The sequence below is a fragment of the Mandrillus leucophaeus genome, unplaced genomic scaffold, assembly GCF_000951045.1.
Source record: "Mandrillus leucophaeus isolate KB7577 unplaced genomic scaffold, Mleu.le_1.0 Scaffold241, whole genome shotgun sequence".
NCBI lineage: Eukaryota > Metazoa > Chordata > Mammalia > Primates > Cercopithecidae > Mandrillus > Mandrillus leucophaeus.
Window position 1 is genome coordinate 833,663 of NW_012102488.1, and position 16,008 is coordinate 849,670.

The window sequence follows — 16,008 nt, forward strand, 5'->3', positions numbered from 1 at the left end:
CCACTTCTAGACTGTGGATTTTCATATTTTCAGATAAATTCTGCCATTTTTATTTCATTTCCTGGAAGTCAGGGTCAGTTCATGAAAAGCTGTTAAACAACATGCTAAATGTGAAATGTCAACCCTCACTCTAACCTTTCCGTTCAGAGCATCAAATGAAGATCTTATGGTGTTTTATAGTGGCTTTTTGATTTTGGTAGTCCATTGAAGAAGGGAGTTTGAAAGTTGTTGTACACTGTTAATGATTATCTGCCCATGTCCTGCCTGAAATACCCTGATTGTTTATGGAAAGTAACTTTAATAAAGCTGGATATAGTTTGGCTTGGAAAAAAAAAATATGTAATTGTTCAAAGAAACTTTTAGAGCAACAAGCTCAATGGGCACGACAGATTCCTGGATGTTTTGAATACTGTGACTAAAATCTCCATTGCTTGAGTGACCAATGTTTATTTTCGTCTGTCTGACTAAATAAATCTCCTGCTTAAGTTCTAGGTAAAAATGTATTGATTTAGTTCTACACAACCCAGTCTCTAGGACAGTTCTTAAACATGTGATTCACAGAACAGCACTATTGGGAACTTGAATAAATACAAATTCTCAAGCTCTACCCCAGACCTAGTAAATGGAAGCTCTGGGCATTTTAACAAGTTCTGCAGGTAAGTCCGCTGCATATTCAAGTTAGAGAACCATTGCTCTAGGATAGGGGTTCTGTATCTTGACTAGGCATTAGGATCACCTGTAGTTTTATTTTATTTTATTTTTATTAGTTTTTGAGGCAGGTTCTCACTCTGTCACCCAGGCTGGAGTGAGGCAGAACAATTTTGGCTCACTGCAACCTCTGACTCCTGGGTTCAAGCTATTCTCCCATCTCAGCCTCCCAAGGACCTGGGATTACAGGCGTGTGCCACCACACCCATCAAATTTTATATTTTTAGTAGAGACAGCTTTCCTCTTGTTGGCCAGGCAGGTCTCGAATTCCTGGCCTCATATGATCCACCCACCTCAGCCTCCCAAAGTGTTGAGATTACAGGCATGCGCCACCATGCCTGGTACCTGTAAATCTTCAAAAATATATGCTTGCCTGAATTCTTCCCTTGGTGATACTAGTTGGGAGATGGGGTAGGCTCCTGACATCTGAATGTTTCAAAACCTATATGGGCAATTTTGATGTGCAGCCAGAGTTACTCGTGCATTCAACAAATATCTAACTTCCTATGATGTTCCAGGTATTGTGCTAGGTGGATAAGACAGGCAAGTTCTCTGTCCTTATGGAGCTGATGCTCTAGTGGGAGAGAGATGGTGAAGAGAGCCCTTGTTATACTTGTGATCATCTGTCTGATACAGCTGTATACTGCTTCACATAATTGGTAAGTTCCTGAAAAAAGGGGACAGTAGAATATACTGGTTAAGACTACAGACACTGGAGTAAGATACTAGTTAGAATCCTACTTCTACCATTCAAGATTTTAGCAAGTTAGTTACTAATTTCACATAATAGCATCCATTTTTTCACCTATAAAACTGGAATATCTAAACTTTGTATGGCTGTCGTGGGAATTAACTGAAGTAATAGATGTAAAGTACTTAGGACAGTACCTAGTACATGATTAAGTACTTAATAAGTGGTAGCCCTTTTTAGGGCTATTAGTCTATTATTTGGGTTATTAATCTTATTCTTAATGAATAAGGTATAAATAATATGTTAATATATAGAATCAAATTAAAGCATGCTACAGATGCTTATTTCCACGTTAGTAAAGCACAGTGCTTCCCAAATTTTTTTCATGGTATGCTGACATAAATGCTGAAAGGACTAAGTTGATGCGAGCCAGGAGGAGATTAACCTGTTTCCAGCCTTACCGAATTTCCCTGAGCAATGAAAAAAACAAACCTTGACCCACATCTACCACATTTATGACATATCAGTTGGAGGTTCTATCTAGCAAATTCTTCACAGATGTCAACCAGCAACACTTCATTTATTTGATAACATGTATAAATTTTCAAGAGTATTTTTCTATTTAATTTAAAAATAATGTGTATTTATGCTGATAAAAATAGTTTTAAAAATAATTGTCATAAATTTGGGAAAGAGAACCACCAAGAAATAGTAAAATACTATCAAGAGAAAATTTGGTATTTGTACTTCTAGTCTTTCTTAATAAATTTCAAGAAAATTTATTTTCTTAAAATAAATTTATAAGAATTTATTTATTCTTATAAATTTACATTTATATTTTATCCCATTTTCCCATTTCTTAATTAATATGTAATAATGAACAGTTCTCCATGACATTTAATATTCTTCTATAACACTAGCTTTTAATTTTTTTGTAAGGCAGAGTCTTGCTCTGTTGCCCAGGCTGGAGTGCAGTGGCATGATCCCGGCTCACTGCAACATCTGCCCACTGCAACCTCTGCCTCTTGGGTTCAAACAATTCTCCTGCCTCAATCTCCCGAGTAACTGGGATTACAGGCACATGCCACCACACCCAGCTAATTTTTGTTTTTATTGCCATGTTGGCCAGGCTGGTCTCGAACTCCTGACCTCAGATGATCAACCTGCCTTGACCTCCCAAAGTGCTGGGATTACAGGCGTGAGCCATCACGCCCTGCAGCTTTTAATTTTTAAGAAGAGCAGGGAAATGCTTTCTTCAAACAAAATCTTACTCAGAAGCTTGAACCAAAGAACAGATAAAATCAAGAGTTGCTCTGGCTGAACCAGAGGCTGGGGACCCAGGGACCTCCCCTGCTCTCCCCTTTCAAAGACCCTTGAAAGCTTCCTTGGAGGCCTGGGGGTGTGTTCCCTTGAGATACAGTGAAAAACTGAGCTAAGATACAAGTAAAATTTAATTTGCTAATTTTTTGAATAGGTGATGATGACCACAGTACAATTAAGCCAAAATAAAAAGAGTGCACTATGAAAAGCTTCTCCCTCTTACTCATGTCTCCCAGCCTCATCTTAGAAATCATCATGGTTACTGGTTTACATATCCTTCCAGAGAAAATCTGTGCATATGAAAGCCTTTTATTCTCCCCTACACAAACAATATGCTACAAGATTTGGAGGTTGAATGTGAATGAAAGACATCTTCCTGTGGCTCTTGGCTGTTACTAGCAAGGTTTGGAATATGAGGCTTTCCTGCAGCAGCATTCTGGGGTCCATTTTCCAGCTTCCTGGGCATCAAAAATCAGTGGGATAAGTTGTACTAATTTCTCATCTGTAGCTTCGGGTACACATTCTGTGGTTTATTGGGTGTAACAGATAGTTGTTTGTGTGGCATTAGCCACACATTTCCTCCCTAACATGTGTTGGCCTCAGAAGGAGCAGCCCCCTTGTGAATTTGTTTGGTATTGTTTTAGGAGTCAATCTAGAAGTCTGACAACAATTTTCTTTCTCTCTCTCTCTCTTTCTTTCTTTTTTTTTTTTTTTTGACAGGGTGTTGTTCTGTCACCCAGGCTGGAGTGCAATGGCATGATCATAGCTCACTACAGCCTCAAACTCCTAGGCTCAAGTGATGCTCCCACCTCAGCCTCCAGAGTAGCTGGGTCTACAGGTGCACACCACGACACCCAGCTAATTTTTCTTTTTCTTTTTTTGTAGAGACAGGGTCTCACTATGTTGCCCAGGCTGGTCTTGACCTCCTGGCCTCAAGTGATCCTTCCTTCCACCTAGGCCTCCCAAAGTGTTGGGATTATAGGCATTAACCAACATACCCAGCCTTCCAAGAATTTTCTAAGTACTTAATGTCTTATAATAAGTTCCTTCTTGGATTAAAATACTTAAACTGAGAAATATTGCATGGTCTTTAAAAGCTAAATAGTGTCTCATCCTGTGGATATAAAAATTTACTTCAATTAATCTCTTACTATTCTGTCCAATTTTCAATGTTACAAATAAAGTTGTTTTAATACAGTCAGAATTCTTAGTTTTAAGCCATGGTGTTGGTGGGGGGAAGCTCAGGTTGATTTAAATAGAAAGGAAATCAATTGACAGGCTACTTGTGTATATAAAAGAATCTGGAAAATTTAGGTGTTGAAGTTATACTTCCACAACTAATATTCAAAGAACACAACACCAAACTGGTCTGCTGAAAAAACAAAAAAAACAAAAAACACTGGGCACATATGAGACAGACTGAACTAACATTGTGACTTTGAACACTAGATATAGCTGCCTCAAACTCTCCAAAGAATACAGTTTGAGATGTCTTTGCTTCTTTACTTCATTGCCTTCAGAGTGAAAGTCTAGTGTGAGTATGGTGGATTGTAAAACCTTGGTCACATTCCTGTATCTTAGACACAATAAAGACTAGGAAGCAAATACTTGGCACTCTCAGGTTCTATAGCAGGAGAGCCATCTTACATGCTTGGGAATTCTGTGAATATAGGACAATGGCTGAGATGCTGTGCAGGTTAACAGCACAACCCTTGTTTACAACAGCTGCTGAACAAATCATTCTGTACCACTCTGCCTGCTTACCTAGGATAAATTTCCAATAATGACAATTTGAGTCAAAGAATATGAAAATGAAGTCTTTTGATAGATATTACCAAATTTAAACTGTCCCCCAGAAAAAAATTTTAATCAATTTATACCCCCAGAAAAAGATTTTTTCCATGCTTTTACCAACGTTAAATAATATCATTAAAACAAATATTCACCAATTTGACAGCTAAATAAAACTGGTATTTTAAAGGTTTTTTTTTTTTATTATCAGTATGATTAGAGATTTTTCCCAGTGTTTATTTGCCGTGTCTATTTATGTTTTCTTGCATTATCACGGTGTGCCTTCTACCCGTTTTCTATTGGGGTGTGTTTTCCTTATTTATTTATAAGGCTCTTTATTGATAATATAGATGTTAACCCTTTTGGTCATATTTTAAAAATAACTTTTCCAGTTTATTGCTATCAATTTTGTTTTTTAGGTTTTTTTGTCATAAGTAATTTTTACATTTTTATTTGATACAATCTGCCAAACTTTTCCTTTAGGACATCTGAGATTTCTGTCAGAAAGGCCATTCTACTTGAATATTATAAAAATATTCTTTTAAATTTACTTCTGGTGCTTTTATGAGCTTTGCCTTTGAATTCACAATATAAACTTGATTTGGGGATAAGGGAAAAAGACATTTACTTTATTATTTTTCTTCAAAATAAAGTTGCTACTTATCGTTATCTTTTTGTTAATTGTTCTAGTTTGCTATTTTAAAATTTGGGGAGGAGGTTTTTATCTTTTAAAAATAATTTATTAAGATTATCTCATTATAAATATGACAAATGGTTAATACATATTGTTAATATTTTTTCCAGCTTTTGTCTTCCATTTTGCTTATGCTATTTTAAAGTTTTTAAAAATATACTGAGACTAAATAATTCTATGTAGTCTAACAATTTTTGTAGTTTTCTTTTTCCTGCTTTTTCTTTTGTGTTTCAAAATTATTTCTCACTCTCACTATGAGATGAGGTAATTATTCATTTGTATCACCTTCTAAATTATTCATTTGTATTTATTTTCCTTGAATTATCACTGTGTATGGTAATTTTATGGTTTTCTAATCCACTGCTGATTCATTTAGAATTTATTTTGGTGTGTTGCGTGAGACAGGAGCCTAAATTTATTTTTCCCATGAAGAGGTGTTAAATAAACTCTCCTTTCTCCACTGGTTTGAAATGCCATCTTTATCAGACTCTAATCGATAACTATCTATCTTCGTGTCTGTTTCACATTGTTTGTGTATTGTAGCTTTATGGTAGAGTTAATATATAAAATTGCAGATCTCTAAAGCCTTTAAAAATATTTTGAGGTATTAAGAATAATATGTGGAACATTACAACTGTATAGTTTATCCTATTTTTTCCCTTTGGGTTTGAACTATATTTATATAAACTTTATTTTTAATTTTTTTGTTTGTTTGTTTTATTCAATGGAATTCCTACTACTTGTTTCAAATCTTTTGTGGGTGATCATGAGGCATAAACAAACAACACATGGTATGGGACTAATGTCCTAATGCCCTCCGTGCTTTACATTATATAGAAAAGTCATTTATTGGTAAAGTGTGGAAAGTATATCTACATAATCTTATGCTCACAAAACTCTCCCGAGAAACTTTCACAAAGAAACCACTTTCTGATGAGGAAAATAAAGGAGGAGGGAACCGAAAAACTCAGGGTCAGGAAATACTTGTTCTTTCAGTAAAACTTGTTTGAAAGACAACCTCTATTTGAGGAGTACCTGTCTTAGAAAGATCACTCCTTTGAACCCAGCCTGGGTGGTCTACCCAAGCAGCTTTCCCTGTAATTTTAAACTCAAATGACCAGAAGCACTTTTTAACATCAAACAGAAAGCACCAGATTTTCAAAGTATCTTTTGAGAAGACATTAAAATCTTACTGTCCATCCTGTCAAAACTACACTGTGGTTGGGGGGTTTGAGATAAAGGCTTTCTGCTCCAAAAAATCATAAATATGTGAGTGAATTTTTGTGTAAGTCTTTTCACTGAAAATGTTTCCTCTGGAAAAAAAAAAACAGAGGATAGGAAAAGCATCATAAAATTGGGTCTTTTGACAATAAGTGCAGGACATAGAAAAAGGACAGTAATAGAATACAAGTGTAGCACACACCTAAGACATTATGAAATAGTTAAACAGAAAAGCTCCAGGTGATTGCCATGTAGGAAGGTTTTATAATATAACTTAGAAAGTACATAGTTTATATCCTTGTGCAGTTTGCAGTGGTTAAGACTTTAAAAAAAAAAAAAAAAGAAAACCACTGTTCACCAAAATCCATTGTCATACACCTGTGTCAAGAGAGCAACCATTTTTAAACAACAATTTCACAAAATCTACATGGGGGAGAGAGAATGGCTTTAAGTTCTGGCACAGTAAAATTCTGTGCCAAGTAGGGATAGCAAGTACTAGGATCACATAAACATGGCTGCAAAGAGAAACTTGGTGTTTTTATCAATTATCGTTTTGCCCTCAAGTAAGAACGGAATTGGCCTGATGGGGATAAATGTAAAAGGACAGATCCTCGCAAAACAAAGAAGATGATTAGCAGTGGATATAGTATTAGTTTGATGAGAACTCTCTAGATCGAACCAAACACCCAGACCTGGAGTTTTCCAATTCCTTAGGAAAGGGAGAGACAAATGTTAACACCAGAGCCCCAATGCATATGTAATTTACTGAATATCTTTGGTTTGCACTAAGGATTTAATAAATAGCATACAGTTTACATGCATTTAGTCATTCTCAAATTATGCTTTGTCTTTATAAAGCTCCAAATTAGTTTCTTTAGATATTATTAAAAATAATTGTGTGAAACCAGGGAGCTCTAACTGTGCTTAGAAGGCTAAGGCCTTAAGCGGACCTAAGTCAGTGCCCCGCTCACAGAATGAGATGTGTAATCTAGGCCTGGCCCTCCAGGAATGGCCCACCTAAAAGCACATGCCAGTTCTAGACGCTGAAACTGAGACTTGGGTCAAACCACTGAAAACTATATTCTGTTACATAACCAGCCTAAGTTGCTTCTAGGCAAGATCCTTGTCTCATTTATTCTGTCGGGAGCCCTCATACTGTGCAGCACAGAGTCTGGCTGAGCACACAGATGTCTAATGAAGGGACAACTGTCTTCCTTGTTTCAAACATACAAGAATGTGCAACTGTGGAATATCTTAATACATTAATTAACCACATTCTCCACTATGTTTTTTTTTTTTTTTTTTTTTTTTGAGACGCAGTCTTGCTCTGTCACCCAGACTGGAGTGCAGTGGTGCGATCTCGGCTCACTATAAGCTCCGCCTCCCGGGTTCACGCCATTCTCCTGCCTCAGCCTCCCAAGTAGCTGGGACTACAGGCGCCCACCACTACGCCTGGCTTTTTCGTATTTTTAATAGAGACAGGGTTTCACGATGTTAGCCAGGACGGTCTAGATCTCCTGACCTCGTGATCCACCCACCTCGGCCTCCCAAAGTGCTGGGATTACAGGCATGAGCCACCGCGTCCCTCCCACTGTTCTACTTTTTAATGCTCATTTGATCATGAACATTTATTCTCAGCCAATCTGGTTTATTCTCATTTTTGTAGCTATCGAGAATAAAATCTGGACCCAACAGAGAGAACTGTGAAGTATCTAAAAGTTTTGAAGTGTATTTATAAAGAAGGAAAATTATTTTTGAACTTTGAAAATTAGATTGTGGCTAAATTGCTTTATAAATATGCTGGAAGGCAAGATTAAAACTTATAAAAGCTATTGTATTAAGCTTTTCACTGTAAGCGGTTTCGAGAGGAGACATAATCTACTGATTCTGTGTAAAAGCTGAATTACGATGGGATTTTATGACTGTTCATTTAACTACTGTTTATTGGGCACCTATTTATGTCTAGGCGCTATGCTAAGTGTAACAGGCAACAATGAAAAAAATTAGATACCTGTCCTGACCTCATATATGCTGCATATATGCATATATAATCTTTTTTGTTGTTGTTAAAAAACATTTTTAATGAAATAAAACACCGATACAGAAAATTACACAAAAGTATAGCTTAGTTAATTGTTATAAGGAAAACATCCCTGAAATCACCACTCAGGTCCAGAATTTTGTTACTAAGAAGCCCCAGACATACTTTTTCTCATTCCAATTATAGCCTCTTCTTCCCTGCAAAGTAGCTGCAATTCTGACATTTACAGTGATCACTTCCTTGCATTTTATTATGCTTTTATCACCTAAGTGTATATCTCCAGCACTGTGCATCCATGGTTAGTCTTACTTACTTTTAACAAAGTCTTTTAAAAATATGTCTGGATATGTCTTTTACATCTCTTTTAATCTGTGAAGTTACCCCCATTCCTCTATTTTCCTTACAATTTTGCTGCCTGCATATACATGGTGAAATTCAATGTTTCTTTTTCTTTAGCATTTCCAGATAATTGGAAGTTGGATCCGGAGGCTTGATCAAACTCAGGTTTGACCTCTTTTGGCAAGACTATAGGTGGTAGAGCTCTTTAATCAGGAGGCACATAATATCTGAATGTCACTCTTTTTTTTCAGGTTAGCAGTCACTGATGATCAATACCTAGAGCCATGAATTCATCAAGGGTTCATTCTTCAAGGGGTACAAAACTGTGATATTCAAATTCTATTATTTTGTTTCAATTTGTTAGATGAAATAATTTATAAGGAGAAATTCCCTTCATATATTTGATTGCCTAGTGGTATAGTTCCACATAAATGTTTGAGATTTTCCTTTTATTTTTTCAGTTATCAACATACTGGGTTCCCTGTCATGCTTAGAAAGTGACAAGTTAGTTTTTTAGTTTTATTTTAAATATCACTAAAAACTCATGAATTATTAAAGAGCATCTATAAGAAACTATAGCTAACGTCATATTTAATGATGAAAAACCAGATCTTTTCCCCCCAAGATTGGAGACAAGGTTAAGCATGTCCTCTCTCACCACTCCTACATACAGTAAGAAAAGGAAATAAAAGATACACAGATTGGGAAGGAAGAAGTAAAATTTTACTTGTTTGAAGATGATATGATGGTCTATGTAGAAAGTTCCAAAGATTAAGCAATTAAAGCAAAGTTGTAGGTCACACCTTGATAAAAGTCAATTGCTATCCTACATATTAGCAATGACAAACTGGAATCTGCAATTAAAACATGGTATCATTTAAATTAGCACCAAAAAAAGAGAAATATTCAAGTATAAATCTAACAAATATTCTAGATGAGGGAAAACTATTCTAGATGAGGGAAAACTATAAAACTCTGATGGAAGAAATTAAAGATCTAAATAAGTGGAAAGATATTCCATATTCATGGGTAGGAAGACTCAATAATGTTAAGATATCAGTTCTTCCTGACTTAGTCAATGCAGTCTCAATCAAAATCAAAGCTAGTTACTCCACTGATACTGATAAACTGATTTTAAAGTTTATATGGAGAGGCAAAAGATCCAAAATAGCCAACATAATATTAAATGAGAAGGATAAAGTTGGAAGACTGACTCTACGTGGCTACTAGTCTTACAATAAAGTTACACTAATCAAGAGAATGTGGTATTGGTGAAAAAATTTGACAAACAGATCAACGGAACAGAATAACGGAGACCAGAATTAGAAGCAAATACAGTCAACTGACTTTTGATAAAGGAGCAAAGGCAAACAAAGAACAGTCATTTCAACAAATGGTGCTGGAACAACTGGACACTCACATTCAAAAAAAAAAAAATCTAGATGATTTTATATTTTTCACAAAAATTAATTCAAGATGGATTATATATGTAAATGTAAATCATAAAACCATAAAACTTCTGGAGAATACAAAGGAGAAACTCAAAATGATCCTGAGTTTGGTAATGAGTTTTCATATACAATATCAAAAACACACTCCATGAAAGAACAAATTGATAAGCTGGAATTCATTACAGTAAAAAACACTGCTCTGTGAAAAGCACTGTTAAGAGAACAAAAAGATAAGCCACAAACTAGGAGAAAATACATGGAAAACACATATCTGATAAAGGAATTGTATCCAGAATATTCAAAGAACTCTTACAACTTAATATGAAGACAAAAAATCTAGTTAAAAAGTGGGCGAAAGATCTAATAGATATATCATCAAAGACACAGTATACAGACTGTAAATAATCATAGAAAAAGATGTTCAATGTTAATGTCATTGAAGGATTACAAATTAAAACAAGATGCCATTACACACCTATTAGGATGGCTAAAATTAAAAGTACTTGACATCAGAAATGCGGGTGAGTATGTGGAGGAACAGGAGCTCACATTCATTACTGGTGGGAATGCAAAACGACAAAGTCACACTGCAAGACAGTTTGGTAGTTTTTTATAAAGCTAAACATAGCCATCATATGATCCAGAATCACATTCCTACACATATACTCCAATGACTTAAAAACTTATTATCTACACAAAAAAAACTGCATGAGTGTTCACAGTTTTATTAATGATTGCCAAAACTTAGAAGCAACTAAGCTGTCCTTCAGTAGGTAAATAGATAAACAATCGATACACATTCATATAATGGATTATTATTCAGCAATAAAAAGAATTGAGCTATCAAGCCACAGACAGACATGAGGGAACCTTAAATGCATATTGCTAAGTGAATGAAATCAGTCTAAAAAGGGTACATGTTGTGTAACTTCAACTGTGTGATATTCTGGAAATGGCAAAACTATATAGACAGTAAAAAGACCTGTGGCTGACCCCATAGAAATACAACCAGTAGAGAATATTATGAACACATCTATTTATATAAACTAGAAAATCTAGAAGAAATGAAACATTTCCTGGATACATACACTTTCTCAAAACTGAACCAGGAAAAAATGGAATCCCTGAATAGAACAATAACAAGCTCTGAAACTGAGGCAGTAATAAGCAGCCTACCAACTAAAAAAAGCCCAGGACCAGATGGATGCACTGCTGAATTCTACCAGATGTACAAAGAAGAGCTGGTACTATTCCTATTGAAACTATTCCAAAAAGTTGAGGAGGAGAGACACCTCCTTAACTCATTCTATGAGGCCAGCATCATCCTGATACCAAAATCTTCCAGAGATACAAGAAAGAAAGAAAACTTCAGGCCAATGTCCTTGATAAACATTGATACAAAAATCCTCAACAAAATACTGGCAAACCGAATCCAGCAGCACATCGAAAAGCTTATCCACCACAATCAAGTAGGCTTCATCCCCAGGATGCAAGGTTGGTTCAACATAAGTATACCAATAAATGTGATTCATCACATAAACAGAACTAAAGACAAAAACTACGATAATCTCAATAGCTGCAGAAAAGGCTTTTGATAAAATTTAACATCCATTCATGTTAAAAACTCTCAATAAACTAGGTATTGAAGAAACATACCCCAAAATAATAAGAGCCATCTATGACAAACCCACAGCCATCATAGTGAATGGGCAAAAGCTGGGACCATTCCCCTTGAAAACTGGCACAAGACAAGGATGCCCTCTCTCACCACTCCTATTCAACACAGAATTGGAAGTCCTGGCCAGGGCAATCAGGCAAGAGAGAGAAGTAAAGGGCATTCAAATACAAAGAGTGGAAGTACCACTATTTCTGTTTGCAGATGACATGATCCTACATCTAGAAAACCCCACAGTCTTAGCCCAAAAACTTCTTGAGCTGACAACTTCAGCGAAGTCTCAGGATACAAAAATCAATGTGCAAATATCACCAACATGAGTCAAACTAAGAGCCAAATCAGGAACATACTCCCATTCACAACTGCCACAAAAAGGATAAAATACCTAAGAATACAGCTAATTTGGGAGGTAACAGATCTCTACAAGGAGAACTACAAAACACTGCTTAAAGAAACCAGAGATGACACGAACAAATGGAAAAATATTCCATGCTCATGTTTAAAATGGCCATACTGCCCAAAGCAATTTATAGATTCAATGCTATTCCCATTAAATTACCATTGGCATTCTTCACAGAACTATAAAAAACAATTTTAAAATTCACATGGAACCAAAAAAAGACTCTGAGTAGCCCAGGCAATCCTAAGCAAAGGGAACAAAGTTGGAGGCATCACTCTACTCAACTTCAAACTATACTACAGGGCCACAGCAACCAAAACAGCATGGTGCTGGTACAAAAACAGACACATAGACCAATGGTACGGAATAGAAAGTCCAGAAATAAGACTGCATGCCTACAACCATCTAATCTTCGACACACCTGAAAAAAACAAGCCATGAGGAAAAGATTCCCTATTCAATAAATGGTGCTGGGATAACTGGCTAGCCATATGCAGAAGACCGAAACTGGGCCCCTTCCTTACACCATATACAAAAATTAACTCAAGATGGATTAAAGACTTAAATGTAAAACCGAAAACTATTGGCTGGGCACGGTGGCTCACATTTGTAATCCCAGCACTTTGGGAGGCCAAGGTGGGCGGATGTCGAGGTCAGGAGAGTAAAACCATCCTGGCTAACATGATGAAATCCCTTCTCTACCAAAAATGCAAAAAATTAGCCGGGCGTGGTGGTGAGCACCTATAGTCCCAGCTACTTGGGAGGCTGAGGCAGGAGAATGGCGTGAACCCAGGAGGCAGAGCTTGCAGTAAGCCGAGATCACGCCACTGCACTCCAGCCTGGGCCACAGAGCGAGACTGTGTCTCAAACAAACCAACAAACAAACACACACACACACACACACACACACCCAAAAACCGAAAAGTATAAGAAACCCTGAAGACAACCTAGGCAATACCATTCAGGACGTAGGCATGGGCAAAGATTTCATGATAAAGATGCCAAAAGCAATGGCAACAAAAGCAAAAACTGACAAATGGAATCTAATTAAACTAAAGAGCTTCTGCGCAGCAAAAGAAACTCAACAGAGTAAGCAGATAACCTACAGAATGGGAGAAAATTTTTGCAAACTAGGTATCCGAAAAGGTCTAACATCCATCTATAAGGAACTTAAACAGATTTACAATAAAAAAAACAAACACCCCCATTAAAAAGTAGGGAAAGGACATAACACTTTTCTAAAGACGATATACATGCGGCCAACAATCATATGAAAGAAAGCTCTTCATCACTGATCAAATAAAATCACAATGAGATACCCACCAGTCAGAATGGCTATGATTAAAAGGTCAAGAAATAACAGAGGCTGGTGAGGTTGTGCAGAAAATGGAATGCCTATACACTGTTGGTGGGAGTGTAAATTAGTTCAGCCATTGCGAAAGATAGTGTGGCAATTCCTCAAAGACCTAAAGACAGAAATAACATTCAACCCAGCAGACCCACTACTGGATCTATACCCAAAGGAATATAAATTGGTCTATTACAAAGACACATGCATGCATACATTCACTGCAGCACTATTCACAATAACAAAGACGTGGAATCGACCTAAATGCCAATGATTGACTGAATAAAGAAAATTTGGTGCATATACACCATGGAATACTATGCAGCCATAAAAAAGAAGGAGATCATGTCCTTTGCAGGGATATGGATAGAGCTGGAGGCCATTACCTTAGCAAACTAACATAGGAACAGAAAATCAAATACCACATATTCTCACTTGTAAGTGGCAGCTAAATAATGAGAACACATTGACGCAGAGAGGGGAACAACACAACACACACTGGGGCCTACTGGAGTGTGGAGGTTGGGAGGAAGGAGAGGATCAGGAAAAAAAACTAATGGGTACTAGGCCTAACACCTGGGTGATGAAATAATTTGTACTACAAACCCCCATGACACAAGTTTACATATGTAATAAACCCACACGTGTATACCTGAACTTAAAAGTTTAAAAAACAATCAGTGGCTTCCAGGGGTTGGGTGGGTGGGGAGGAATGAATATATTGAGCACAATGAAGTTTTGGGGTAGTAAAACTGTTCTGCATGATTCTAAAATGGTAGATACACAACATTATGTATTTGTCAACCCCACAGAACTAGAAAAGGCAAAGAGTAAACCCTAATGTAAACTATGGACTTCAGTTAGTAACAACATATCAATATTGGTTCATCAACTGTAAAAATATACCACACCAACGCAAGATTTCAGGAATAGGTAAAACTGAGGACAGGATGGGAAGAGGAAATACATGGGAACTCAATTTCTGCCCAATTTTTCTGTAAATCTAAAACTAATAAAGTCTGTTAATTAAAAAAAAAAATCTAGGATTTAGATTTATTTGATAGGCTTTAATCTCCTGCAGTTCTTTTTTTTTTTTTTTTGATGGAGTCTCGCTTTGTCACCCCGGTTGGAGTGCAGTGGCAAGATCTTGGCTCACTGCAAGCTCCGCCTCCCAGGTTCACACCATTCTCCTGCCTCAGCCTCCCGAGTAGCTGGGACCACAGGCGCCTGCGACCACGCCTGGCTAATCTTTTGTATTTTTAGTAGAGACAGGGTTTCACCGCGTTGGCCAGGATGGTCTCAATCTCCTGACCTTGTGATTCGCCCGCCTTGAATCTCCTGCAATTCTTATTCATATCAGAGATCAATTTGTTCGTCTTAGGCCCTTAGTATCTTCATCCTTTGACTTAACTCTACTAATCTTTGAGAACTTTGCTCTAGCTGGGATAACAAGGTTTGAGAGTCATTTTCTGCTGCATATTTGGAAGCAGTCACTGATTTAATTTGATGGGAAATGATACTTCAAACCTATAACCTGGCCCTACGGATTCTCAATACTACTGGGGTGGTCACCGTTTCTAGACCTTTAGAATGAACAGATCTAGGAACCTCTCCCCATTCCCACTCTCCCACCCCCAAGATAAAATACCTTCTGAATTTGTAATAATATTTCAAATTCAAATTCTAGACTAAGGGAATTTTTTCTTTAATATCTTTTATACAGCTCAAGATAAAATACAGCCCAAGATAAATTCCTTCTGAATTTGTAATAATATTTCAGATTCAAACTCTAGACTAAGGGATTTTTTCTTTAATATCTTTTATATAACAGCTCTCCCTCTTTTCTTTCACATGGAGATCCTGGTGCTCAAGGGCATACAGGATGATAAAAATTGAATACCTACAATTATATAGAATAACTAATTTGCTTTATGCTATATTACAATACATAAGTTTCATAATGACAATATTAATAGTACTGCTACCAATAATGAATACTGAAAACAGTTGGAAATGTTTTGGCATATGTCATACTCAGTCTCCACTAATTTTTTTGTCATTATACTAGTTACATGGTCAGGACGTGCCATTTCATACTATACTCTCTCCTTCAATTTTCTTCAGTTTTAGAACGATAAATAACTACATACTTTATGCTTACTAAAGTACTTCTAAAGTACTTATGTCAATGTATCTGTAGTCATTTGCTTGTCTGAAGCATGTTCTCTAGCAAGTTTCTTAGGAAGGGCTTGTGGGACCAATATTCCCTCAATTCTTGAATGTTGCATCCTGATAACAGTAAATTTTTTCCTTGTTTTTTTTTTTGAAA

At 36.5% G+C, this 16,008-nt stretch overlaps 1 protein-coding gene across 1 annotated transcript in view; it reads right to left on the minus strand.

Annotated features, from left to right (window-relative positions):
* SCAPER (S-phase cyclin A-associated protein in the ER) overlaps nucleotides 1-16,008 on the minus strand; it is a 605,860-nt gene that overhangs the window by 140,886 nt on the left and 448,966 nt on the right. The gene's annotated exons all lie outside the window — the stretch shown is intronic.